Consider the following 10,010-nt stretch of genomic DNA (forward strand, 5'->3'; position numbering starts at 1 on the left):
TCTTTGTAGCCCACATTACACGGGTTTCAAATTCGTGAAAACTACTGCCGGTTCATAAAAGGCCTTGTTTCACATTGATATGGGGTTTTGGATCGCCACCGCCATCTTGAAGATCATTCCATGCAGTTCACAGCCCTGCCTTTCTTGAGACCTAAACCCCTCTAGCTTCTGAGTGGCGTGCCTGCGAAGCTGTGTTGGCTATTTCAGAGTCCCCCAGACATTTATGACGCCATAATAACATCATTCAAATCCTTGTCGTTCCATTGGCCCTGTGGCGTTCAGTGCCAATAAAAATATGATTATCGAGTTGCTCATATTTGGTGTTCCTGAACATGATTTTCAGATGTGGCGGCGTTCAGTCGGCTCTCGATAAATGTTGTGCAAGGCACGATGACGTAATCAAACAAGGACGCATTGATGGGCATATTCACTAAACAGAGAAATACCGTTGTCTAGAGCGATCTTTACCATTTAAAGTATACTTATAGTTGCAAGAGAGCTTATTTCATCATACCTGCTGCTTGCTTTAATATTCTCAAATGTAGAATATTCCCTTTGATCGTACCGAGCCGTCGTATTTACATATCCTCCGACATGAGACTCTGACGCCAGGCCATGGTGACTAGGGTCAAGAAATATGGCATGTGTGCCGGTAGTGCTGCAAAAGTCTAGCTGAGGCCAAATCCGATCACGACCACGAAATTCCTAACCCGCCTAGCAGGAATACTGTCCCGACCAAACAGCAGCAGACTACCGCAGCAGCCACATGTGCCCACGATACCGCAGACCGCGCACAGGCCTCGGGCCGGCCGATCGGCGGCGGTGAGACACATTCTGTCACTCAGCCGACACATTGCCATTCGCTCCCAGGCCTCCGGCCGCGGCGGCCGAGCGCGTGTTCGCATCGCGCCGAGCCCGATCCGCACTCCATTAGCGCTAATTGGGAGGCGGCGCATCCGGTCGTGTTTGCCGCTGTGTTATTGAACGGTAACTACGAGTCGTCGCCTCGTCAACGGGCGCAGTTCGGCGGCGAGACAATGCCATTATCGCCGCATAATGGAATTGGACCGGGCGCCCGGCGACGCCGGCCGGTAGCGTCCCGCATTTCGCCGCCGGGACGAGAAGACGATCGCGGCGCTGCATGTCGTTTGGCGACGCTCGGCTGATAGCATGTGAGGACGTCACGCGCCAGATGCACCCCCACGGGGTGCCTTAGGCCCCGAGCGGAGAGGAAGTCGCTAGATAGCCCAGCGTTGCTGCTGTAGATGTTCTTCTCCAGCGGACGAAAAGTGAGAGCATTAGATTGAGCGCCCCGCTTTGTATTGATAGCAATCTGGCCGCACTTGCCGCACCGATCAAAATGACAGACGCAACTTTTTTCGAAACTGCCAGCCCGCATCTCGACCGGCCCCGGCCGACGCTGGATTTGGCCCGCAAACCATGCTGACGCCATGCTGATCCGGCATCAGTCTGCAAGTACTGGGTTCGGTGCCTGCTGTTTTTGTAAGCATTTGGCTCTTAATTTTATACTTATTCATGCAAAGCTCATTAAATATGGTATCACTTCCATCTCTTGCACAAACCTGTATACCTGATACCATTAGCTGGGCTGAGATAGCAGTAGTAAAACACAGACTATGAAATATACGTGGCGCCAACTTACACCTTTGATAATGCGATGACAGTTTCCAACTACAGCTGAGAAGGAAGATGGTGGAATTCGACTTTAACCCTTACCAAAATGCATAAGAAATGTCACCAATGTATCACTTCATGGGCTAGGTCTTCTAAAAAACTGCATCAACAGATGCTTTGTTTTGGCAAAGAGTAAAGAACTGCTGGATGTTTTTCCTATTTTGGTAGGTCTCCGTAGTTCATTGCAATGTACGCGAGCAAAACTAATATACGGTTTTGGGAAAGTCGAGTCATGCTCTTCATGAAACTACTGCTATCATTGGACGTTTCAGCCTCTCTGCCTCACAGCAGGCGAATGTGCCACAGCGGCTGCAAAGTTACAACCCGGATTCAGGAAGGAAGTTCAGGCTCTCATATGGTGTTTGCTGTCCTAAAGCAGATACATCGAGCAACAACACGGTAGCAATACTGAACGACAGCTTTGAAGTGATTCATGCTCCACTCGAATCATTATTGTGTTCTCTTGGAAGAACATCCACACGCTACATGTGGGGCGCTGCGTACAAGGATAACATAATCACTTAGTGTCAAAAAATGCTGCCACTGCCAATCGAATGACATCATTTTTAGCAAAACTACAAAGGAAAGCTATCGTTAAATGCCTAGTAAAAAAATTTATTCTTAGAAAACAACTGGTCATGGCATGATGCAGAGATAGCCGTCCACATGGCCAAATGGCTGCAACTGTTGGAATTATACCGAACGATTGAAGGACATATGTACAACTGGATTTTTGTACCCAATATACCTGTGTATAGATGAAATTATGTGCACGCCAGAGTCCCTCTTCTTGCGGTTGTAAGTTGCATGTTCTTGCATGCATGAAAAAGATAGTAATAAACAGACTTCATCTTAGTCTGCACCCCAGCTATCAGACTTTCATAGAAAGTGAAAATGTGATACAGCAAGAAACACAGAGTGATCATTGCTCAAGCGAGGCGAGGCCATGACATTGAAATTCACACAAGCTTTCGATTATTTCAGTTATAATTTGTGGTGATTCTCAGGTATGCTTGTTTATAAAACGGCAAATTTGATTGCAATTCACTGTCACGACAACAGCCAAGCACAGGTTGTTTCTTTGTGGATATAAAGCCGCACCTTACCACTGCTTACTGAAATCAGGCCAAGTCTTGGTACTGGACCCTATTCTTGACGTTTTGGTTGAAGTGTCGATGATAACTATTCATTTTGCGTGGCCTAGTTGAGTGGCGTGTTATGCCTGTTATGGGTTTTCTGTCGAACGAAAAAATTGTTTTCTTTGATTGTATTGTGTGTGGTAGCGGGCGCTGATTTTTGGAGGCCTTCAAACTTAAATGTTAGGAAAAAGCAATCATCTTGCTTCTTGAAATTTTCAACTCACTAAAGCCCGCGTGTCCGGCTCACACCCGAGACGAAAGCGGCGGGTTCTTGCCGGGTCAGATATGGCGGGTTGGCGAGTAAAAAAGTTGCGTCCTTAGTAGAGATCGCCAGCCGATGGAAGCGGCGCAGGCCGGGGCTGGGAGCGGACGTACGGGGAGCCCGGAGAGATCGTCAGCCGGTGGGAGCGGCGCAAGCCGGGGCTGGGAGCTGGCGTATGGGAAGCCCGGAGAGATCGTCAGCCGGTGGGAGCGGCGCAAGCCGGGGCTGGGAGCGGGCGTACGGGAAGCCCGGAGATATCGTCAGCCGGTGGGAGCGGCGCAGGCCGGGGTCGGGAGCGGACGTACGGGAAGCCCGGAGAGGTCGCCAGCCAATGGAAGCGGCGCAGGCCGGGGCTGGGAGCGGGCGTACGAGGAAGCTCGGAGCGAGCGCTTGTGTCGTTGCCGGGGTCGGGGCGCGTCGGTGTCTGGCACGACCTAACTTGTGCAGAACTTATGCCGAAGAGCCAGACAACGGCCGTCCGGCGTCTGGCGGGCGTGCAGGCCGGAGGCGGCGCTAGGGGTGCGGCGGTGCGACCCAGCCATGTCGGTGCGCGCCTCACGACTGTTGCGGCAATGGTATCAGTCTCGCGGCAACACCACGACAATAATTAACCCAGCCGGGTCGTCAGTCAACATGTCTTCCACCCACAAATCGAACAGGCCCAATGTGAGCCGTTTTAAGGACGTGAATGCGAGTTCAGACGAGCACTGACTGTCCTCCCGACTCCCAGGTGCCTCAGGGCGCCAACAAGAAGGAGCTGCTGGAGTATCTGGATCAGATACCGACGCACGTGCAGCAGCTGCAGTTCGCCGTCAAGACGCCCACAGTCGGCAAGGCGGCCACCTTCACCAAGGTCGACAACGTCATCCAGGACTACGAAGAGCGCGATGAATGTCATCTCCAAGGTCGTCAATATTTGTTTCGCGTGCGCTAGCAAGGTAAGTGGGAAAACAGCATAAAAGCAAGGCAAACGTCATATTCTGGCATGCCCGTTTATCCGCACATGCCAAACCGATTGCTACACCCACGTTTTGTTCGGAAAGGTTTTCTCTAAGAGTTACCCGCTTAGTAGGTTAGGGAGCGTAAAGTGCTTAGCTTGGCGTACCACTGGGATACTTTGTCCCCAGCTTCGAGTACGGTAACCATTTAGCTTGCGTCGGCTGGAGTGATTTGACAACGGTGCCGCTCCTAAACTCGGCATCCTTGTCATATTACTCCCGTCACTAAGCGATGATTATCATCCCTCAGGGAAAATTGACGTGCGGTTGCTGGCTTCCAGTGGGCCACCGACAGTAATATCGGTCGTCAAATTTGTGAAAGTCCAATCGTGAAGGCATCTGGGACACCGCGCCCTCCATGCCCCGGCTGTAAACCAGCCTCTGTTCATATTGCGAAGTCCGAGAGCTTGCTAAAGACCACCACATATTAATAAACGGAGCCATTCGCTCGGGTAATGTTAGGTTCTAAACCTTCTCCTTCCCGGGCTTGCCCGAGCTTTACTACAATGCAGTCTGAAACGCGCGAGTTATGCCCGAATTAAGGCCGCGATCTGGCGGGCTCGTCTCAGGAGGCTTTTATGTTCACGGGTCTTGCGGCGCTCGCTGAACGAAACAACCTGGAGCGTCTGGAACCGAATAATGTTACTTTGTCCTAAGATATTGGCTCGAGTCACGTGTGTTTTGCTATGCCTGGGCGTTTGCGTGTTCGATGTTAATCGTGTTCTCATCAATGTTCCTCATCACTTCCATTTTACCATTGCTGCATTTGCACGGGTGTCAACACCTAAACGATGCAATGTATAAAGCTAAACGCGGTGTGGCGCCCCCGCCAAGCTTCCAGCCGCTTCTGGATGTGCCGCGTCGTTGTACGCTGTGTGGCGCCGCGCCGCGCCGCGCCGCGCCGGGCCTCCGTGTGCCGGTACTGACGGCCCCGGCTGACGCCCGACCGCGCTGGGGGCGGCCCGGTCCGCTCGTCGGCGCCGCTGCAGCTGGCGCGACCGTGGCAGCGCGCCAGATAGACCGGCCGACGGTCCCGCTGCCGGTTATCGACACTTTTTGAGGGCTCCGCTGGGAGAGATTGATTAACAGGTTCCGTTGTAAGGCCGGAAGCCCCCGGTTTGGCCCCTCCTGCTTGGCGTGAGCCGCAGCACGCCGACTGAAGGGGGCTGGGTGTGGTTTGGCTCAGTTTTTGTGCTGTCTTGTTGTAAAGCGGCTTCTGTAGGAAAAGCCAAAGTAAAAAGGTGACAGATGTATGTCAAAAATGGTAATGTTTTGTTTGGTTGGTTGGGCAGAATGGCAATATGTTGTTTTTTTTTCTCAAAAATACCATAATCATATTTACTTAACGACCGCTTTTAAAATGTCTGAGTTGTTTGTGCATAAGCTGAGCGTTCTTTTTATCAACTGCTAGTGCAATATTATTACATAATATCGTGAATGAAATTGGTGTAGGTGTGGCTTAAACATGAACTAACATCCTATGGCGTTCTCTCATAGTGTAGCGGATACTGTATTTTTGGCAATTCCTTCGCATTTTCAACAAATACCTTAGAAAATATAGAGCCCTTGTCATCATTTGACACAAAAGAGCTTGCTGCTTTTCCAAGTCTTTCCTGCACTGAACAACTGCACGAGCATTTTGCTGTCATTCATAGTCCCCTTTTCACGCATAACGTATGTTTTATGCAGTTCCGTACGTCCATTACCTTTCTCCAAACACGTTACAAATTTTCTATGTAGTCTTTTCGCCACTGGTTGCAGCACATATGCTGCTACACCATCCACATAGCTGATCGCCTCTTGAGTAAGCAACAGAGCAGCGCATGTTCTCCGTGAGCTCACCACGAGCCTACTTCAACTCTTCTCGCTCTGTCTCTCGGCTGTGCCCGCCCCGCTGGCTCACGTGACTTTGCCATGGGCCCCGCATCACTCGCCCGGTGACTTGACCTGATGTCTGGCATGTCATTTCAGTACGAGGTTTCGCTGCCGACTCCAGTAGAGGTGCGAAGCTTGAAGCCATTTCCGTTTGTGTATACCCTTTATCCGACAGATGTGCGTAGATTAGCCAAGGTATCGGTCGTGCCTCGCGCGCGCGGACGGGCGTGCCGTGTCGTGTTGGTTGTCACCCGGTCCGAGTGTGGCTCACCGCTCCTCCGTCGCTCGCCCTCTCTCTCTTTCTCTCTCTCTATCTCTGTCTCTCCCTCTCGCTCGCTCGCTCGGCCACGCTGCTCTCACCCTGTCTGCATCTCGGCGCGGGTGGAAGGTCTCGAGCTCTTGTCCGGCACCCGGTGCGCACTGGTACCCCGACGGTAGCGCCGCCGGCGGGGTTTAGTGCCCGACTAGAGCAGACACGCCGAGCCAGCTTCGTCGCAGGGGCGTCCACTGCACCTCGACCGACTAAACGTGGGCGGGAGCGTTGTCTCGCGTCAGTTTAATATGCGCATACAAGTCACGATGTAAAAATTTACTAGTATGCACGTTGATTCACAAGTTATTAGACGTTTCATTCCTGCTTTGGTCTACAAACTTCTGCGTGGACAGCGTCAGCCGAGGTGCAGTGGAACCCCGTCCCTTTTCTCCCTTTCTCTACTCTTCCATGCAGAAAATAGTCTCCTCTCTTTACGGAGAGGACCTTCAGCTAGAGTGCTATCCTCTTGAGTAATATGAACGCCAGCAGAGCCGACAAGGGCCAAAATTCTTGCAGGACCTCCAGGGAACAGAGGTTTGCCGAGACGTATTGATCGCGTCTCGGCCGGTCTGAACTTCTGTCGCGTCCCGTTGGGCTTCTGCTGGCGTGCCGGGCTAGTTGGCTCAGTGCTGAGTTTTCTCCAGCTGCTTCCGCCTGAATGTGTACCTAAAGGCGTGTTTGGCGTGGTGCTGTGATACTGTGTGGTAACACTCCGTTCGAGAGGCCTCTGTACGTACCGTCTGCGCGTGACTGGTGTGTCGTGAGTGTTGACTGCCTGCCTCCCCTCTGAAGAATGACCGGCGCTTTGGAAAGAGCTTCCAGTCACCCAAGAGCGCCGGCCTGGCACTGAGATATGATGGGATCAAAATTTAACAGCTCAACGAGAGGCTTTCTTTGTTGGCAACAGTTTTTACGTGCTTGTCTACATTGTCCCTGACGCCTTCTCGCTGGCTCCCGTGATTGCCGGAAGCTCTGGCCGCGACCGCGAGCGCCGTTTGCTTCTACGCCTCGCCCGATTTCGGAGATTGGAAATCAGCAAACTTCTAGATTCCTTCATCGCGCCGGCTTTGTAATTTTCGTTTGCTCGGTCTGCTTTGATTTGCCCTCTCCTCTAAGTTCGCACGTTGGACATATTTTCGAGGCAATCGCCGCTCCGCATGTTACCTCGCTCTTTGTCTGGCTGTTACCCATCGCAACGCGCGCCCCTACGTCCCGCGCCGGCGCCTGACGCGACATCTGTGCGGTTTCAGTACAACCTGGACTTCCGCGGTCTGTCGCCGCGCGGCCCCTCGTCGTCGCCGTATCGGGGCACGGACGCCGCGGACGACGTGCTCGGCTCGTCATCCGGCGGCGGCGGCAGCGTCGCCCAGACAGCCTCCTCCGATCCCAACATATGACAGTTGGGGATGGCTCGGAGGAGCAAGGGCGACCCCCGCCGCACGCGGGTCTCGTTCTTGCTCTTCTAAGCCATCGTGACATCTAGGGCGGGTGGGAACACATGGCATCACTGGGAAACTCGAGTTCCGAGAATGCCGACATGTGACGATGGGAGCGCTGCACGAAACACTTCCTAAGGCTAGATGATTGGTGTCTAGCTGTACATAGAGCGCGATATGCCTGATGCAGTGACTTCCATGACACTAGAGTGTTCTGTATCTTGGTGCTGGTGTGAGAGACATGCCTGATATGGTATATACCCAGAGTACAGCGAATATGCCCCGAGACACCACACCATAATGGTCTTGCTACGAAAGCATTCGGTCTTCACTTTCAGGAAAATTGTTTAGCTCTGTTCTACGCCGAATGCGCTTCTTTTAGAATTCCGTTCCATGTCATTTAACCAGACGACATCGTTTCTGGCCTGGATCCCTTCTCTTCATTTTTCTGAAAGCATCCTTGCCTGCAGTTGCATTGAATTAATATCACGTGGCCTCACTCGCTCGTTGCGAGCTTATGTTTAAGGTATGCCCCTCCATGGTAATGTCTAACCAAAGCTTTTGTGAGAATTTTCTCTACGTAACTATGGGCGGCGGGTCTCCAAAGCGACGCCAGTAAAACAGCAGCGGGGTGAAGTGCCAAAGTTTCGGCAGCAGGTAACACACTCGATTCCCGATAGCTTTTCCAAAGATGGGCACAGAATCCGTAGGAGTTCAAACCTGGGCACATGCCAGACTACCGCACGCCATTATGCCCGCCGAACACTCCGTACCGTGACGATGCAAATGCCAGCACAAATCCAGATTCGTCGTATTTATGCTCGATGTTCTTCAATGGCCACACTGAATGGCATTTCTGGAAGCAAATACCGTGACCTCAGAGAGCCTCTTCTCCAAACTCCACACGTCTGCCCGAACTGGTAGGTACTCAGACCAACACTGTTACCTCACGAGGGGAGTAGGCTGCTCCAACGACCGAAGTCATATCCACAGAACCATGCTCGTGAATATCTGACCAGGGCCGTCGCTCTCTACCGCCGTCAGGCGTACGCCGCAAATGTAATCCCTATCTCCCCAGCTTTGGCCTAGCTTCCTTCCCGGTCCGCTGAACGTGAGACACCGACTGGGCGATGGCAGGCCCCTCCCGGCCGCTAGCCGGACACCCTCGCTTCACAGGCCGGCCGGCCCTGCCCGGCTCCTCCGGCCGCCGCCCCCACAGCAATACGCCCCGACCCCCTGGCCCGTCTCTCCGGCTCCGGCGGGACCCGGCGTGCGCCGCCGCACGCCGCTCCTCTGCGTGTCTAGCAATACTACTGCCAAAGTGTGAGGTAGCGCGCGGCGGCCGCCGCCCGTCGCGCCGCCTGGAGGGGCTTTCGCGCAACGGCGGCGCGGCCGGCCACGGGCTCGATTTTGCTCACGCCGCGGCGCTCTCGGCGGCCGTCTGCTGCGCGCGCAGCTACATATCAGACGGGTGACGCCAGCGGTGACGTCACGCCCGTGCGGCCCCGGCGGCCGGCAGCTGCGCTGTTTGCTCTGTATGTGTTCTCCGGTGTACTCGGGCCGCACCGGCCACAGTGTGAAAATCATAAAAATGAATGCTTCCAAAAATGTTAGAGTAAGCATCTCAGTGGATTACTTGCCAAGCTAGCTCAAAGTTGTTATACAATAAATTATCGTAAACATGTTAGGTGTAACTTATTGTTGTTAACATCGTTAGTCAGAACCGACTGTTGCAACCCGTTTAAGAGTAGCGACTCGCATAACATATTGTTATGATTAGTACCTGCTGCGCCGAAGCTAGTTATCTGTTAACTGGACTGTGCGAGGCCGTTAGCAGTCGGCCCGAAGCGTAGTGGCGTTTGTTACCATCCGATGCAAGCCGCCGCTTGCCAGTGGATCATAGAGGTGCTCTCGGGCGGCGATCCGGGCCGGGGTTGGCCGCGCGTGGTCGTTGAATGCAAACATTGCGGACTGCTACCTGGAACATCGACTCACCACCCCTGTTACGTTTGGGTCGCTTCTTGCGCCTCTTTTTTGGAAGGCGACGGGAGGAGTGCGTCTTGTGTTGTCATGGCGCCTTGTGTTTGTGTATCGTTGGATTTCACCAGTGATTCTGTTCGTTATATACACCCGACGATTGTCCCCAACCGAATGCGTTACCGCGCCGTTGAAAGCATTCTGGGTATGCCGTGTGCGGTTTTGCTCGCAAGTTTTAAAAGTTGTATATTTTGAACGGTATTAATAATAAATTATCGCTGTATAAGCGCCACGGTCTCCATGCATGGGTTATTC

At 53.0% G+C, this 10,010-nt stretch overlaps 1 pseudogene; it reads left to right on the plus strand.

Annotated features, from left to right (window-relative positions):
* The window catches only part of LOC119089347 (alpha-catulin-like), a 65,453-nt pseudogene extending 55,457 nt beyond the window's left edge, over positions 1-9,996 (plus strand).
* Positions 9,997-10,010: the final 14 nt, after the last annotated feature.

This window comes from Pollicipes pollicipes, unplaced genomic scaffold, assembly GCF_011947565.3.
Source record: "Pollicipes pollicipes isolate AB1234 unplaced genomic scaffold, Ppol_2.1 Scaffold_3087;HRSCAF=3621_pilon_pilon_pilon, whole genome shotgun sequence".
Lineage (NCBI taxonomy): Eukaryota > Metazoa > Arthropoda > Thecostraca > Pollicipedomorpha > Pollicipedidae > Pollicipes > Pollicipes pollicipes.